Below are 17855 nucleotides of genomic sequence, written 5' to 3' on the forward strand. Positions count from 1 at the left end.
ACTGAAGAAGAATTAATGCATTTGAATGATGATGTTGCCAAAGACTATTAAATATAATATGGACTGCTTGTGAGCAGATGTCTTAAGTGTAACTATTAGTCGTGGTTGGTATTTGCCAAAATCCAGGAAGCAAAAGTGAAAGCCACATAATTCCTACTTCCAAATAACTGAAGAGGGAGGAAATAAACATAATGCAGAATAGAGGTATCAGAGAAGCTAGTGACTTTGTTTTGGGGAGAGTCAGAAAAGGGTTTGCATGTTAAGCGGCATTTGAGATGGGTGAAGAGAATTTTATCTGCTGCTCAGGAACTAGAGACAGTCCAACTAAGAGCAATATGTGCAGTGACAGGAAGTGTGGAAGAACAGAGAGAATATAAAAAACTGCAAGTAATTGGGCTTGTCTAGAGCACAGGTTGTCCTCATTTCTTTCAAGATTCAGGCATAGCATCCTGTAGTCTATGATTCTTTTCCTAGTCTATATCAACCAGAAAAATCACTTACCTCTTTTTCTCGTGTATGAACTGTATCTAACATATGTCTCCAAAACATAATCTCTACCCTGTTTGTAAACTTTTATGCACTTATTTGTCTGTCTTCTCTGCTAGATTGTATATTTCATGAGGTCAGTAATTGTATTAGTTTCCTAGGTTTGTTGTAGCAAATTACCCCAAACCAGGTGGCTTGAAACAACAAAAACTTTTGTTTCTTGAGGCTAGAAGCACAAATTTGTAAATGCCATGCTCCTTCTGAAGGCTCTAGGGGATAATTTTTCCCATGCCTTTCTCTTAACTTCTTATGTTGCTGACAATCCCTGATGTTCCTGGGTGTATAGACACATTGCTTCAGTATTTACCTCTGTCACCACATGGTATTCTCCTTGTGTGTCCATGTCTCTTCTTCTCTTTCCACAGGTCACACTGCATTATGTTCCACCCGAATGACTTTCTCTTAGCCTGAATACATCTGTAAATACCTTATTTCCAAATAAGGTCACATTCACAGCTACTAGGGATTAGGCCTTCAACATAATTTTTGGGGGGAGTAGGGCACAATGCTACCCGTAATAGTGACCATACCTTATTCATCATTGTTGTTGTTGTTGTTGTTATGTGCCATCAAGTCAGACCTGACTCATAGTGACCCTTCCATGGGTTTCCAAGGCAGTATCACTACAAAAGTAGATTGGTCCATCTTCCTTCCGAGGAGTGGCTGGTGGGTTTGAACTGCCAGCCTTCTGGTTAGCAGTCAAGTGCCTTAGGCACTATGCTACCAGAGCTCCTTATTCATCATTGAATCTCTGTTAATAACATAAATAAAGATTTCCTGAATGAATCACCAAAAATGATGGGGCAATGTGAAAGACTGGAAGAAATCTGAGTGAGTTGGTTGAGCTAAAGAATTTAAATTTTTTCATGTTAGTAAGAGGGTGGCTTGGTCAGAAAGGTGGATGACTTGAAGAGCCAAGAGAATAAATCATAGGCATTATGATTGTCCAAGATAAGAACTAAGGGAGGACAGTGGAAATGGAGAAGAAGAGACAGATCAAGAAATATTTATGACCTTGAATTGACAAATCTTGGGAGTTGTTTGGTAATGGGGAAATTTGAATTCTTGGTGGAGAAGATGTGGCTAGTGATGGAGACAGAAATTGAGATAGGTGAGATTGAAACTGTAAAGACGGTTGAGATCACTCAAGAAATGTATACAGACTGAGGAAAGAGCAATGAAAGAAAGAATCATGACGAACATCAAAATTTAGGGGGTAAAAGGAGAAAGCAAAGCTAGATTAACAGATTGGGGAAAAAGGAACTGAAAGAAAAGAAAACTGGGAGGATCTTGTGTAACCCAAGCTAAAAAAGTTTCAGAAAAGTGAATATCACTAAACAAAAATAAAAAGAAATAAGTTTATAAGAGCTTTGAAGAACACCTCTGAATTAGCAACTAAGAAATTTGGGTTGGCCTTAGTTACCAGTTTTTGCAGTGATAAAGGAGAATCCAAATTGGATTGAGTGGATATAGAGTTGTTGGTGGGGGAGATTGTGGGCACATGTCAAAAATATTCTGATCTGAAGAATAAAGAAAGACAGTTATGAAAAGATCAGGCAGGGCCAAATTTGGATTATTTTAGTATGTGAGCGATGTAAGTATAACTATGGCCTGAAAGATAAAAGCCAGTAGAGAAAAAAATTATGGAAAATACAAGACAAATATAGGATTTTTGGTGATGAAAGTTTTATGAGGCAATGGGGCAGGAAAAGTGGACAGAATGGTGACAAAACCTCTGAGATTTTCCACATGCTTGAAGGAGTAAGGAAGAGAATGAAACAGTCAACTTTTTTTTTTGTTGTTGTTGTTGTTTTTAACATTTACTGAGGATGTACTGTATGTCTAGCACACATTTGTACCTGCAAAAAGGGCATAGGAGTGGCATCCTCTGACTTCCTCTGACTTCACAAGGGGGAACAGAATCACTATCAGCAGCATGAGCTCAAGGCTGAATCCTGAGGTGAAAGTCAGACATGCTGCCATCCTCCAATCCCTTTACTAATTCTGACACCAACTATCCCTCCCATGGCACTTTATTTCTCTGCTGGGTTCGAGAATTCATTGTAATGGCTACATAGAACTCACAGACAATACTCACCATTATGGGGCTTATTAGGGAACAAATGGTTACAATTCAGGTTCAGTAATGCACAGAATACAGTACCTCAATCAGGACAACCTCCCCTCAGCCATGCCCACAGGGGTGCTTCTCTTTGGTCTTTCGATCTGACCTCTGGCCTCCTTGGGAAAGTGTTACAAAGCTCTTTCAGTTCTACCAATAGATGCACAAAGAGTCATTCCACTCCACCAGAAGGCTCCTACCTGAAGGCACTCAGCTTTCTCTATGTGTGGTCTGATAATCCCAGTGGTCTGTCTCATGCCAGTCTCTTTGTTCTGCTGCTGTCTCTTTGCTGTCTCTCTGCCAAGGAGGGCCATAGCAGAGATCTTGGGTCCAAGGATGCACTCCTTCCCTGATTCTTTCTTGATGGCAGTGAGATTCCTCTTTCCACCACTAGAATGGCTTGTTTTAAAACGAACCAAAAAAAAAAAAAAAAATCAAATTCACAACCATCGGGTTGATTCCAACTCATAGAGACTCATCCTTGGGTTTCCGAGGTGGTATCTCTATGCAAGTTGATTGCCTAGTCTTCCTTCTGAGGAGTGGCTGGTGGGTTTGAACTACCAGCCTTCTGGTTAGCAGGAAAATGCCTTAGGCACTTCACCATCAGAGCTCCCTGTTTTAAACCTAGCAGATTGTAAAAGTGACCAATCCCCACACTGTTGTTGTAGTTGTTAGGTGCTGTCGAGTTATTTCTGACTCATAGCGACCCCATGCACAGCAGAATGAAACACTGCCCGACCCCACGCCAGTCCCACAATCCCTGCTATACTTGAGCCCATCATTGCAGCCACCATATCAATCCATCTCCTTGAAGGCCTCCCCCTCTTTCGTCGACCCTCCACCCTACCAAGCATGACATCCTTCTCCAGGGAATGGTCCCTTCTTACAACAGGACCAAAATAGGTGAGATGAAGTCTGGCCATTCTTGCTTCCAAGGAGCATTCTGGCTGCACTTCCTTCAGGACAGATCTGTTAGTTCTTTTAGCAGTCCGTGGTACTTTCAGCATTCTTCATCAGCACCACAACTCAAAAGCATCAACTCTTCTTCGGTCTTCCTTATTCATTGTCCAGCTCTCACATGCATACCAGGCGATTGGAAATATCACAGCTTGTGTCAGGTGCACCTTAGTTCCCAAGGAGACATCTTTGCTCCTCAGCACTTGAAACAGTTCCTTCGTGGGTGACTTTCCCAATGCTACACGTTGGCTAATGTCCTGACTGCTGCTTCCATTGGCATCAATTGTAGAACCAAGCAACGTGAATTTTTTTGGCAATCTCAATCTTCTCTCCATTTATTGTGATGCTGCTCATTGGTCCAGTTGTGAGGTTTTTGTTTTCTTTATATTGAGATGTAATCCATATTGCATACTGTATTCTTCAACCCTCATCAGTAAGTGCCTCAAGTCATCCTCACTTTCAGCAAGCAAAGTTGTATTGTTTGCATATCTCAGGTTGTTAATGATTCTTCCTCCAATCCTGATGCCATGTTTTTCTTCATAGAGTCCAGCTTCTCAGACTATTTGCTCAGCATATAGATTGAATAAGTTTGGGGAAAGGATACAACTCTGACACACTCCCTTCCTGATTTTAAACCATGTAGTGTCCCCTTGCTCTGTTCGAACAACAGCCTCCTGGTCAATGTACAGGTTCCTCATGAGTACACTCAAGTGTTCGGGAATTCCCATTCTTCTCAATAATCCCCACATTAGAGTTACATATACCTTCTCTTTGTGATCCCACTCCCACAAGGGTGCCATGTACCTTACTTACATTATTGGCAAGTTAACCAATCCCCTGGATGTGCCAGAGCACCTCACATTTACATAGCTCCACCCAGTCATCTGGTGGAAGTCACAAAGACCATAGTTAGAAGAGCATATCAAGTAATTGCCCGGACTACAGCACCATTGTTTATTATGAAGATAGGCCTTCAATTTCTAAGAGAAATTTTAACAGTGAGGCTGGAAAGGAATATGAGGATAAATTTTTGTAGGAAAAGACTTCTGAATTTTTTCAAATTATACCTCCCAAGTCTTCCCCTTGGCCTATGGGTTGACTGGTGTGTTTTCTGAACTTAGAAAGTAATCGTCCAACTCAGTGTGAATTTTCAGTGTGTAGATTTGGTAGTGGTGGATAGTTGTGTGGAAAGTTCATGTTTCATGGCCTCTAGGTTACAATAATTGCCTCTGTTTTAGAGCTTTACATTTGTCAACTTTAGCAGCCCCTGGTGTCAGCATAAGAAGCCCTGGTGGCACAATGGTTAAAGGACTTGGCAGCTAACTGAAAGGTCAGTGATTTGAACCCATTAATCACTCCATGGGAGAAAGATTCAGGAAGATTAACAACACTTTAGAAATCCTATGGGGCAGTTCTACTCTGTCCTATAGGATCTTTACGAGTTGGAATTGATTTGATGGTTGTAGGTTTTGGTTTGTGTGTCAGCTTCCTCAGGTTTGTCCTAAAAAGGGGATTCACACTGACAAGGTACACTACAAAACACGAACATCTACAATGGATGATACATTACCATGAAGATGAGGACCAAGTTTTCTGATTCCAATATCATAAATCTTCCTAATAGGTTATGGTTATTTTCCTATCAGATTTAAGTTCATCCTGAACTCGGAAAGTTCTAGTATTTATAGGGAAGTTTACTCTGGTCATGTTGGAACAGTAAAGAACATTTATGAATCTTCTCATCCTCTTCCTTTGAAAGAAATTAAATAGAACCACTAGATGCTAATCCTATTTCCTAAATAGTATTTTGTCTAACCTAAATTCTTCTCATTCCAACTCCTACTTTTCAATGGTTTATGCTTGATAGAGTTTATTTTAGTTTACTGGGTCTTACTAGGCCATGTTTATTTATACAATGATTAGTCTATAGGCTTGTTTTAATATCAACCAAAGAATGCTCTGTCATTACTGACCTTTTGGCTTTTCTACATTTTTCCTTTGTTCCTTTGCCCCTTTGTCCTCAGCCAACCTCTTCATCTATTGAACCACTTGTCATTGAGTTGATTCTGATTCATGGGGACCATGTAGAGCAAAGAATTCTGTATAGGGTTTTCTAGGCTATAATCTTTGTAGGAGCAGATCGCCAGGTCTTTTTTTCCTGCAGAACTGCTGGTTATTCCAACCACTGACCTTTTGTGTAACAGCTGAGTGCTTAACAATTGTACCACCAGAACTCCTTTTTGCTCCACAAGACTTGCAATAGCTTATTTTTCAGAAGTAGATATTCAGGCCTTTCTTTGGCTAGCAGCTGAATGTGTTAACTGTTTGTGCCACCCAAGGCTATCTTGATCTATTTACTACCCACCAGCTTCTCCTTGGTTGGAAGGAATATTGGGCAATCTACTTCTGTAGTGATACCACCTTAGAAACCCAAGGAGAGGTCACCAAGAGTCGTATCTGACTGGGCAGCAGTGGGTTTTTTTTTTTTTTGGTGGCGTAGTGCCTAAGGCATTTGACTGCTAACCAGAAGGCTGGTGGTTCAAACCCAACAGCCACTCTGCAGAAAGAAGATGGGCAATCTACTCCCATAAAGATTTACTGCTTCAGAAACCCAGTGGGGGTTGCAATGAGTCTGAACCAACTGGATGGCAATGAGTTTGGAGTTTAATCCAGTTATAGAGAGCTCTGGTAGTGCAGTGCCTAAGATATTTGACTGCTAACCAGAGGCTGGTGGTTCAAACCCATCAATTGCTCCATGGAAGAAAGATGGGGTAATCTACTTCCTAAAGATTTACCACCTTAGAAACCCAAGGGGGTTGCTATGAGTTGGAATCAAATTGATGGCAGTGAGTTTGGTTTCTTGTTTGGCTTATATTAACTGAAGGAGATCTGGTGGTGCTGTGGTTAAAGTTTTGGCTGCTAACAAAAAAGTTTGTGGTTCGGGCTCACCAGCCACTCTGCAGGGGAAAGATGAAGCAGTCTGCTTCAGTAAAGATTTAAAGCCTTGGAAACTACATGAGGCAGTTCAACTCTGCCTACAGGATCACTGTGAATTGGAATCGACTCAATGGAAGATTATTAACTGGGCAGTTTCATTCTGTTGTGCATAGGGTTACTATGAGTTAGAACCAATTTGATGGTACCTAACAACAATATATACTTTTGAAAACACTGGATAGTTGAACTAATTAGGTTTTAAAATTATGTGTATTGACAAAAATAACATTATGTTTTGTAGGAAAGTAATCAGAAACCCTGGCTTGCATATCTATTACCTTCTTTGAAACTTGGTTTCTTCTTATGTAAAATGAGAATAAAATATACCCTTCTCACAGGTTTGATAAGAGATAATGAGATAACGAAGGTGAAAGTAACCAGCAGAGTGCACAGTGGGGGTTCAGTACACTTCACCTGAATTTAAATCTAGGTGAAACCAACTTGTCATGATGGCAAAGAACTACCCATTTATGTTTTTCCTTTGTTTTTATTCAATCTTTGTCTGACTTTTAACATAGTTTTAATCACATCAGAGATGCAATATTGTATACAATATATTTTCACTTAGCATTATTTGATTTATCTTTACATCACATTAGCACCACATTTATCCCTTTTAAGGTCACTATGCCATGTTGTCACTAAAGCTCAGTCAAGTGGAATCATACAATTATTTGCAAGCAGTACATATTTGTTTGGCAAGGTGGAAGCTTATGCTTTTATATCATAAATTAATGGCTAAGTTAATCTTCCTTTTTTAATTACAAAAAGTCAACCAAGCATAAATGTTGATTAAACAAGTGATGGTACTGAATGCAGCATATAGATAATATATGTTACACAAATTACTTAGCCTATTTCTCTCCATGGAAAGTGAAGAAGGAATCAAGGTGCTTATCTGGAGTATACAGGTATGAAGTATAACAAAGCATTTTTTACCTCAAGTAACCACATATATGAATTTTTGCATGAATTATTTGCTTAATAGCTCCAATGATTCACTTCTCAGTTCTTTAAAATTTTATCTATAACTTCTTTGTTTCCATCATTATTTTTTTTCTCTTTACTACTTTACACATGAAAATATTGAGAAGATAATTGAAAAAAGTGACAAGTAAGCTTTTTTATAGGAGGTGTTGAGAATAAAGGTAAAATACAAAAATAAAATTACAAACTGCTAAAATTATTTTGGGGTTGGAATTTTCCAATTGTTCTTGGCCAGTATTTCTTAATCTTGGGAAAAACCTTAGGGAACAGTGTTCTAAGTTATTTTCATAGGGTATAAATTCATCTTCTGTTTCTGTAAATAAGCTATTTATTTTTAGAGAAAAATCAATGTTGAAGTTGAGATTTTATCAGGTTAAAAGGCAGCTTAAATCCAGTGATAAAAGTGCTTTTTCTCATTTGTACTCTCTATCTGTTTGAATTTAGGTATCTGTAAACCTCTGGAAATTGTTGCTTTTTTACCCCTCACCTTCCTGAGGAAAAATAACTAAATAAAGTCCCTGCTGGTTTTATGGTAGAAAGGGAAAAGGGTGTAATGTTTATTCTCTAATACCAAGCATTAATTGAATCACTTAATGGGTACAGGCACTAAACAAAAAGAGAGAGAGAGAAAAAAAGAAGGTGCTTCATTCCTCTCAAAGAACAAAATAGCTTGTACTCCATTCATTTGGTATTCTACTCAATTTGGTAAATGCTCTTTTCCTCTTGCTCTCACTGTTTATGTTCAAACAGCTAAATGCATTTATCAGATTGCCTTTGGAGACTGCCTGTGAGGATTGGGATTTGCGTTCCCTTTCAAAGATCACACAACATCTTGTTACAGAAAACATTCACACTACTAGGAAAAGCAGCAGTCCACACCTAAAATACACAAGTGACACTTAAAATCTAAACTCTTAAAAAATAATGAGGATATGTGGTCATAGTCCTAGTGCTCCCTTATTACCATAGTTTGGAAATTTCCAGAAATTTTTCTTAGCAAGTAAACAACCAGCTTCAAACAATAAAACTACAATAATTTACCCTCAGAATCCCTGGGTGGTGCAAATGTTTAGCGTGCTTGGCTGCTTATGGAAAGGTTGTACTAAGAGGTGATGTGGAAGAAAAGATAGGTGATCTGCTTCTCAAAACTCAGTCATTGAAAACCCTATGGAGCAGAGTGCTACTCTGACACACATGGGGTCTTTGATTAAAAGTACTTAAAACAACCTTATAGTGCTGAAAGGTAGTTTGAAGATCTTTAATGTAATACGAACTTGTGACAGTATACAAAGTATGAGTTAGAGTTAAGTGAACAATATATTTAAAGGACTTTTGCACCATTTCTAAGAATATAATATAGTACACAGTATTTTACAGCATTTGTAATTTTAATTTTTCATTACTTGAGACTAGACTTCTCCCCCAAGCCAGTTCTGGTCAGCCCATGTTAACTAAAGTTTTCATTGTGCATTCACTCTTGTGATGGAAATTCTTCTCCCAGATAGTCATGTGACTTGCTTCCTTATTTCCTTTAGGCCTTGGATCAAATATCACTTAGAAAAAACAGTAACCCCACTGCTCCCAGAGTGCTAACTCCTACCTTGCTTTATTATTTTCTTTTGCCTTATCTCTTACTGCCATTTGACATACTGTACATTTATTTGTTTATTGTCTCTCACCTTCCACTAGAATGTAAACTTCATGAAAGCAGGGACTTTACTAGTTTTGCTCATCCTTTATTCTCAATACCTACAATAGCCCCTGTACGAAGAAAGTGCACAATAAATATTTGTGGACTAAAGGAACTAATGAAATTTGTTTGACTGATGTAAATTGTTGACTAAGGAAGAGAAATTAGTAGAATGCTAATACAATTGGAAAGAGGACCCTTTCTTTTTCTGCCTGATCTTCTCAAATCTATTTGCTGAATTTTTGCTGGGCTTGAAGCATAGGTAGTCCGCCAGGAGGCTGCATGCTGACTAATGAGATAGAGATACAGATCTAGCCCAGCAATATTCATACATTCTATATGCATTCATTTTTCTCCGGTGACATTTTAATATATTTTGGTGAAGATATTCCCAAGATAATGAAGATATGTCGAGTGAGCACTGAAGGTGATGAGTCTTTTTTCCCATTATCAAAGACAAATACAGGTATGCAATATATGCAGAGCATTGAAAATAGAGAAAGAAAATGAGAAAATCCCAAGTAATAAAAAGAAATTAAAGCTCTCCAGTAATGAAACCAAGGCCAAGCTGAAAACATAAATCTCTAGACTCAGTGAGGATTTATACTGATGTGGTATGAGTGGACCAATGGCTTTCATGATGTGATTCATTTTGAAAAAATGTCATTTCCACTGCCAAGTAGAGTTCATGGTTTAGTGAAAATTTCACCTTCAGTCTAATCATATGAGACAAATTCTGACCCCATATATTCTGATATGAGGGACAAACTAATTTCTGAGCTTATTTTTTGAGTTAGAGTATAAGCATTAGGCTTTAGGTTATACACTGAAACTTCTATGTAACATGACACTAAATAATAGAAAGGCCATTTAATTAAAGATGTTTGGGCTTTCAAGAATAACTACCATTGAACAATTTTTTGAAGTTGATCATGGTGCAGAATATTAAACTGAAACCTCTCCTCTAATCCTGGCAAACCCACTGCCATTGAGTCAATTCCAGCTGATAGCGACCGTATCTGACAAAGTAGAACTGCCCCATAGGGTTTCCAAGGCTGTAAATGTTTATCGAAACAGTCTGCCTCATCTTTCTCCTGCAGAGCAGCTTGTGAGTTCAAATTATTGACCTTTTGGTTAGCAGCTGAATGCCTTAATCACTAAACCACCAGAGATCCTTAATCCTGACTATAGAATGGCAAAATTAGGGCAAGTAGTTTGCATATTTGGTACCCGAGGCTATGATGATTAAAAATGAATCCAACCATTTTATTGAGAAGATGAGGAATCCATATGGATGGTAAATTGAGCTATGGTGGCTGATACATATCATACTCACTGAAGGTCATACTGCTTTTACAGGACTGCTTTATATTGTGTTCTATACATTATACAATAAAATTTGTCTTGGGCCTTTTACAAAAAAATCAGGGATTGTCTGCTTAATTGAATCACTAATGAATTAATATCTTTTTTTTTTTTTTTTTCTGATTGGCTTAAGGAATGTTCGTCAAAGTAGAAGAGAAAAAATGAGGCCAAGGAATATGTGTGATAGATGCATGAGTTTGCATGGTGGTCATTATTGTTGAGCTAAGATTTTGATCAGGAACAGTGTCTTTCTTTTCTGCTGAAAAGTCATTTACTTTGTCATCTGGAAAAGAGACTAAAAGCCACAAAGTTAAATCAGTAGGCTTTTCATAACACAGCAGGTAGAGTTGTCACACTCATAAGAAAGATATTTTTAACAGAATTGCTATAAATCATGGTGCCACCCCTTTGAGAGGTGCCTTATATGCATGTCTGCCTGCAAGTCTCTCAATTATTTTTGTAATTTTGGCCAGGCTTTGTTTGTTTACAGAAAATGATTACAGGTACAAACTGACATAGGAAGATATCACTCATTTAGAGCTCTAGCCAGTATTCCATTTGAGCTAGTCTAAATTCTCCCAAAGTGGTCAACTTGCAAAGATAAATGAAGACACTTGGAGCATGGAGAAAAAGGAAAAAAAAAATTATGATCTGAAATATAATATACATTTGAAAGGCTTATTCTGTTATCTCATCAAGTAAGTGGAAGTTTTGCCAAGGCAGAGAGAATGTTTTCAAGTATGGCATTTAATCAGTGTAATATTTTGTTTTGAGGGGGAGCTAAAATTAATTATATTGTTTAATGGAATAAAATACTAGAATAGAAAACAAAATGTAACTAGGTCTCAGTGAACCTCAGCATAGTTTTCTCTAACAGCTGCATATGGGGAAAAAAAAAAAGCAATATAAAGGCTTGTTGGCTTGTTTCCTGAAACATCATCTGTTATTTTTGTTTGCATTAAGCTAGTCCTCTAAAGGTTATAGATACTGTGCAGTAATTAGCACCATTATGTGAAATGTTGTTCTATGTATTGGACTTCTCCAATTATCCAACTATAGAATTCCAAAATGATCTATTTTATCAGAAGTGTGATTACATTTCTGGCTTACTCTATAGTATCTGCAAAGTAACATTGCATTATCGATTTACTCTGAAATGAAAATAAAAAGGATACTTGTCTTGCATATTTTTTTGTCTAATTGTAGCTTTTTAGACTACATACAAAGATAGTGAAGGAAGTGTTTATCAAATTGGTATCAAGTATCTAGAAATTCTATTGATTGCCCGACCTTAGTGAAATTAGTTTTCTTCTTAATTATAAGAAAATTAGATTCTTTTACCCAAAGGGACACCAAGAAATTTCAAGTCCTTTAGGAGCTCTGGTGGTGTAGTGCTTAAAGCATTTGACTGCTAACCAGAAGGCTGGCAGTTCAAACCTACCAGACACTCCTCAGAAGGAAGATTGGGTGATCTACTTTCATAGAGATATTGCCTCAGAAACCCATACATTAAAAATACCAATAATTTCTTTGCATACTATATTTTCCCTACAGAACAATACTAAAATACTCTTGAGAAAGATGGTTCAAAAGATACTTGTCTGGCATGTTGTTATATTTTATTGGAGGCTATATCTGTTTTTTGACTTACAATTAAATTGAAAAAATTTAAGATTCATGTTTCTGAAAAATTTCTTTTGAAATATTAAAAGAAAACTAAACTTGAAATAAATCAAAAGCAAAAACTAAATGGTGTCTATACACAGGCCAAAGCTACTAAAATTATGGCTTTTTCCCTGACCATAAATTCAAATAAAGAGGAATGTATTTGAAACTTACAGGACTCTTAAAGTTGTATCATTGGCCTTACTAGGAGCTTCATCAAGCACTAGTGCTAGGTCCAAGGGTCTGTGGCAAGGATCAACACCTGGTTAATTTGGCTAATAATAATGGTGGTCATAGTCTTAGTTCCCTCCAAATCAAAACCAAACTCACTACCATCAAGTCGGATCTGACTCATGGCAACTCTTCCTTGGACTTCCCAGGTGGTATCACTAGGAAGTAGATTGCCCAACCTTCCTTCGGAGGAGTGGCTGGTGGGTTTGAACTGCCAGCCTTCTGGTTAGCAGTCAAATGCCTTAGAAACTACTCCACCAGTTTCCTAGAGCCATTGTAATCAAAATACTACATGTGATTGGCTTTAAAGAACAGAAATTTATTTTCTCCAAGTTTTGGTAGCCAAAAACCCAAATCAGGGTCTTCACTGTGTCAATGTCTTCCTTCTTGGTAGCCTTAGGCATTCCTTGATTCCTTATAGATCCTCATATGACATCTGTCTTCCCCATGTATGCATGTCTCTGTGTCAATTCTGCTAGTTTATAACTCAGAAGTAATTATATTTCAAATTCAGCCTACTTGGTCTGATCTGATTAACATAAGCAATAAAACTCTATTTCCAAATAGGATTATATTCACAGGATTCCAACACATTTTTTGTTGGATGGGAGTACAATTTAATGCATAATAGTTACTAACATTATGTGTACTCTTAGAATGTACTAAATGCTTTACTTAATTCATTTCATAATGACAAAAAAATTGCTTAAAGTGGATACCAGTATTATGTCCAGTTACCAAGTGAGGAAAGTAAAGGATGGTTCAACATTAGAAAAACAATCAAAGTATTCCACCACATAAATAAAACAAAAGAAAAGAACCACATGATCATATTAACTGAGGCAGAAAAGACATTTGACAAAATCCAACATCTATTTCTGACAAATACTTTCAACAAAATAAGAGTATAAGGGAAATTGCTCAACATTATTTAGAACATATATACAAAACCAACAGCAAGTATTAGTTTCAACAGAAAAAGACTGAAAACATTCTCCTCATGGGCACTAGTCAAGGATGCCCTTTGTCACCACTCCTGTTCAATATTGTATTGGAAGTCCTAGCCACAGCAATAAGGCAAGAAAAGGAAATAAAAGGCATCCAAATTGGCAAAGAAGTAAAACTATCTCTATTTGCAGAAGATATAATCCTGTACCTGGAAAATCTTAAAGACCCAGCAAGAAAATTACTAAACTAATTAAATATTCAGCAAAATCACAGGGTTCAAGATCAACATACAAAAATCAGTTGGATTCCTTCACACTAATAAACAGAATTATGAAAAAGAAATTAAGAAAACAATGCCATTTACAATGTTGTCATTGTAGTTAGGTGCCATGGAGTTGTCTCTGACTCATAGAAATCCTATGCACCATTTACAATGTTGTTGTTGTTATTTGCCGTCGAGTCGGCCCCGACTCATAGCGACCCCCTCCTTGGGTTTCCGAGACAGTATCACTACAGAAGTAGGATTGCCCAACCTTCCTTCCGAGGAGTGGCTGGTGGAGTTGAACCGCCAGCCTTCTGGTTAGCAGTCAAGTGCCTTAGGCACTATGCTACCAGAGCTCCTAATAAAACCAGAGACACAAAAAGTTTATACAAATAAAATTACAAATAAATAAATAAATAGTAAAAATAAAAAAAAAAATACTACAAGAAACCAAAAGAGATAGCATAAATGGATGAATATACCACACTCATGGATAAGAAGATTTAATACTGTAAAAATGACTGTATTACCCAAAGAATCCAAGGTATAATGCAATAAGAATCCAGATTCCATCATCATTCATTAAAGAGATGGAAAAACTAATCACCAACTTTTCATACAAATGGGAGAGACCTTGGATAAGCATAACACTACTGAAAAAGAAGAAAAAAGTAAGAGACCTCATGCTTGCTGATCTCCAAACTACTACACATCCACAGTAGTCAAAACAGCTTGGTACTAGTACAATGCCAGACACATAGATCAATGGAACAGAATTGAGAACCCAGAAGTGAAACCATCAACCTATGTAAGCTGATCTTTAAATAAGTGTTGAAACTTATTAAGTGGGGAAGAGATAATCTCTTTAACAAGTGGCACTGGCAAAACTAGATATCTATTTTCTGTAAAATGAAATAGGACTCATATCTCAGACCACATATAAAAATGATAGAATCTCGCAAGACCAATGACTTATTCACAGCAAATATCTTTTCTCAACAACACAAATGGCAGATATACACGTGAACTTCACCAGAAGGAACACACAGGAATGAGATTGACTACATCTGTGGCAAGAGGCAATGGAAAAGCTCAATATCTTCAGCCAAAACAAGGTCAGGAACTGATTGTGGAACAGATCATCAGCTGCCCATATACAAGTTCAAGATGAAGCTGAAGACAATTAAAAGAAGTCCACAAGAGCCAAAATATGACCTTGAATACATCCCTCTTGAATTTAGAGACCATCTCAAAAATAGATTTGATGTATTAAACACCAATGACTGAAAACCAGAGGAACTGTGGGATAACATCAAGAACATCATCCATGAAGAAAGCAAAAGGTCATTAAAAAGACAGGAAAGGAAGAAAAGACCAAAATAGATGTCACACAAGACTCTGAAACTTTCCCTTGAATGGAGAGTAACTAAAGCAAATGGAAGAAATGACAAGATAAAAGAGCTGAGCAGAAGATTTCAAAGAGCAGCTGAAGAAGATAATGTCAATTATTGTAATGAAATGTGCAAAGACCTGGAGTTAGAAAAACAAAAAGGAAGAACACACTCAGCATTTCTCAAGCAAAGAACTGAAGAAAAAATTTAAGCCCTGAATTGCAATATTGAAAGTTTCTATGAGCAAAATATTGAATGATGCATGATGCATCAAAAGAAGATGGAATACACAGAGCCACTGTACCAAAAAGAATTGGTCGACGTTCATCCATTTCAAGAGGTGGCATACGATCAAGAACCAATGGTATTGAAGGAAGAAGTCAAAGCTGCACTGAAGGAATTGCCTAAGAACAAGGCTGCAGGAATTGACGGACTACCCATTGAACTATTTCAACAAACGGATGCTGTGCTGGAGGCACTTACTCAGCTATGCCAGGAGATTTGGAAGACAGTTACCCGACCAACTGACTGGAAGAGGTCCATACTTGTACCCATTCCAAAGAAAGGTGTTCCCACAGAATGTGGAAATTATTGAACAATATCATTAATATCAGGCACTCTGGTGGCATAGTGCCTAAGGCATTTGAGTACAAACCAGAAGGCTGGGAGTTCAAATCCACCAGCTATTCCCTGGAAGGAAGACTGGACAATCTACTTCTGTAGAGATACTGCCTCAGAAACCCAAAGAAGGGTTGCTATGAGTCAGGATCAACTCGATGGCAATGAGTTTGGTGTTTTTTGGTTTATCATTAACATCACATGCAAGTAAAATCTTGCTGAAGATAATTCAAAAATGGTTGCAGCAGTATATTGACAGAGAACTTCCAGAAATGCAAGCTGGATTCAAAAGGGGACATGGAACGAGGGAGGTCATTGCTGATGTCAGATGGATAATGGCTTGAAGCAAAGAACACCAGAAAGATGGTTACTTGTGTTTTATTGACTCTGCAAAAACATTTGATTGTGTGGATCATAACAAATTATGGATAACATTGAGGAGAATGGGAATTTCAGAACACTTCATTGTGTTCATGAGGAACCTGTACATAGACCAAGAAGCTGTCATTCAAACAGAACAAGGGGACACTGCATAATTTAAAATCAAGAAGGGAGTGCATCAGACTTGTATCCTTTCACCAAATTTATTCAATCTGTATGCTGAGTAAATAATCTGAGAAGTTGGACTATATGAAAAAGAACGTGGCATAAGGATTGGAGGAAGAATTAACAACTTGAAATACACTGATGACACAACTTTGCTTGCTGAAGGTGAGGATGCCTTGAAGCACTTACTGATGCAGATTGAGGAATACAGTCTGCAGGATGGATTAAACTTCAATAGAAAGAAAACGAAAATCCACACATCTGGACCTATAAGCAGTATCACGATAAATTGAGAAAAGATTGAAGTTGTCAAAGACTTCATATTACTTGGCTCTAGAGTGAACATAATGGAAGGAATAGTCAAGATATCAGATGATGTCTAACATTGGGCAAATCAGTTGCAAAAGAGCTCATTCATGTGCTGAAGATCAAAGATGTTTCCTTGAGGAATAAGGTGAACCTGACACAAGTCATAGTATTTTCAGTCACCTCATATGCATGTGAGAGCTGGACAATGAATAAGGAAGACCGAAGAAAAGTCAATGCTTTTGAGTTGTGGTGCTGGTGAAGAATGCTGAAAGTACCATGGACTGCTAAAAGAACAAATCTATCCCAAAGAGGTGCAGCTGGAATGCTCCTTGGAAGCAAGAATTGCCAGACTTTGTCTCACCTACTTTGGTCATATTAAAAGAAGGAACTATTCCCTGGAGAAGGATATCATGCATGGTAAAGTGGAAGATGAACAAAAGAGAGGAAGGCCCTCAATAAGATGGATTGACACAGTGGCTATGATGATGGGCTCAGGTATAGCAAGGATCGTGGAGCTGGCACAGGACCAGGCAGTGTTTTGTTCTGCTGTGCATGGGGTCACTATGAGTTGGAAATGATTTGATGGCACCTAAAAACAACATACAACATATAAAAATGAACTCAAGATGGATCAAAGTATAAAACATAAAAGTATAAAGACCATCAAAGAAAAAATGGGGGCCAACTTATGAGCCCTAGTACACTATCAAGCGCAATCAAGCATGTACAAACACCAGAAGGCAAGCTAGATGACTGAGACCTCTTAAAAATTAGACACTTACATACCTCAAAAGATTTCACCAAAAGAGTAAAAAGAGAACCCACAGAATGGGAAAATAATTGTCAAGGATATATCAGACAAGGAATTGTTCTCTAAAATTTGTAGAAAATGTCAATGCCTCAACATCTAAAACACAAATAATCCAATTAAAAATGAGCAGAGGAAATATAAAGACATAACCAGAAGGCTGGTGGTTCAAACCCACCAACCACTACTTGGGAGGAAGGTTAGGCAATCTACTTCCGTAGTGATACTGCCTTGGAAAACCAAGGAGGGATCACTGAGTCAGATCCAACTCGATGGCAGTGAGTTTGGTTTTGGTTTTAACCAAAGAAGACATTCAGGTGGCCAACAAAATACATGAAGAAATATTCACAATCATTAGCTATTGTTGTTGTTGTTGTTGTTGTTTGCCATCGAGTCAGCCCCGACTCATAGTG

This window comes from Orycteropus afer, unplaced genomic scaffold (genome assembly GCF_000298275.1).
Source record: "Orycteropus afer afer isolate SDZICR_OR568_19922 unplaced genomic scaffold, OryAfe1.0 scaffold00022, whole genome shotgun sequence".
NCBI classification, from domain to species: Eukaryota; Metazoa; Chordata; class Mammalia; order Tubulidentata; family Orycteropodidae; genus Orycteropus; species Orycteropus afer.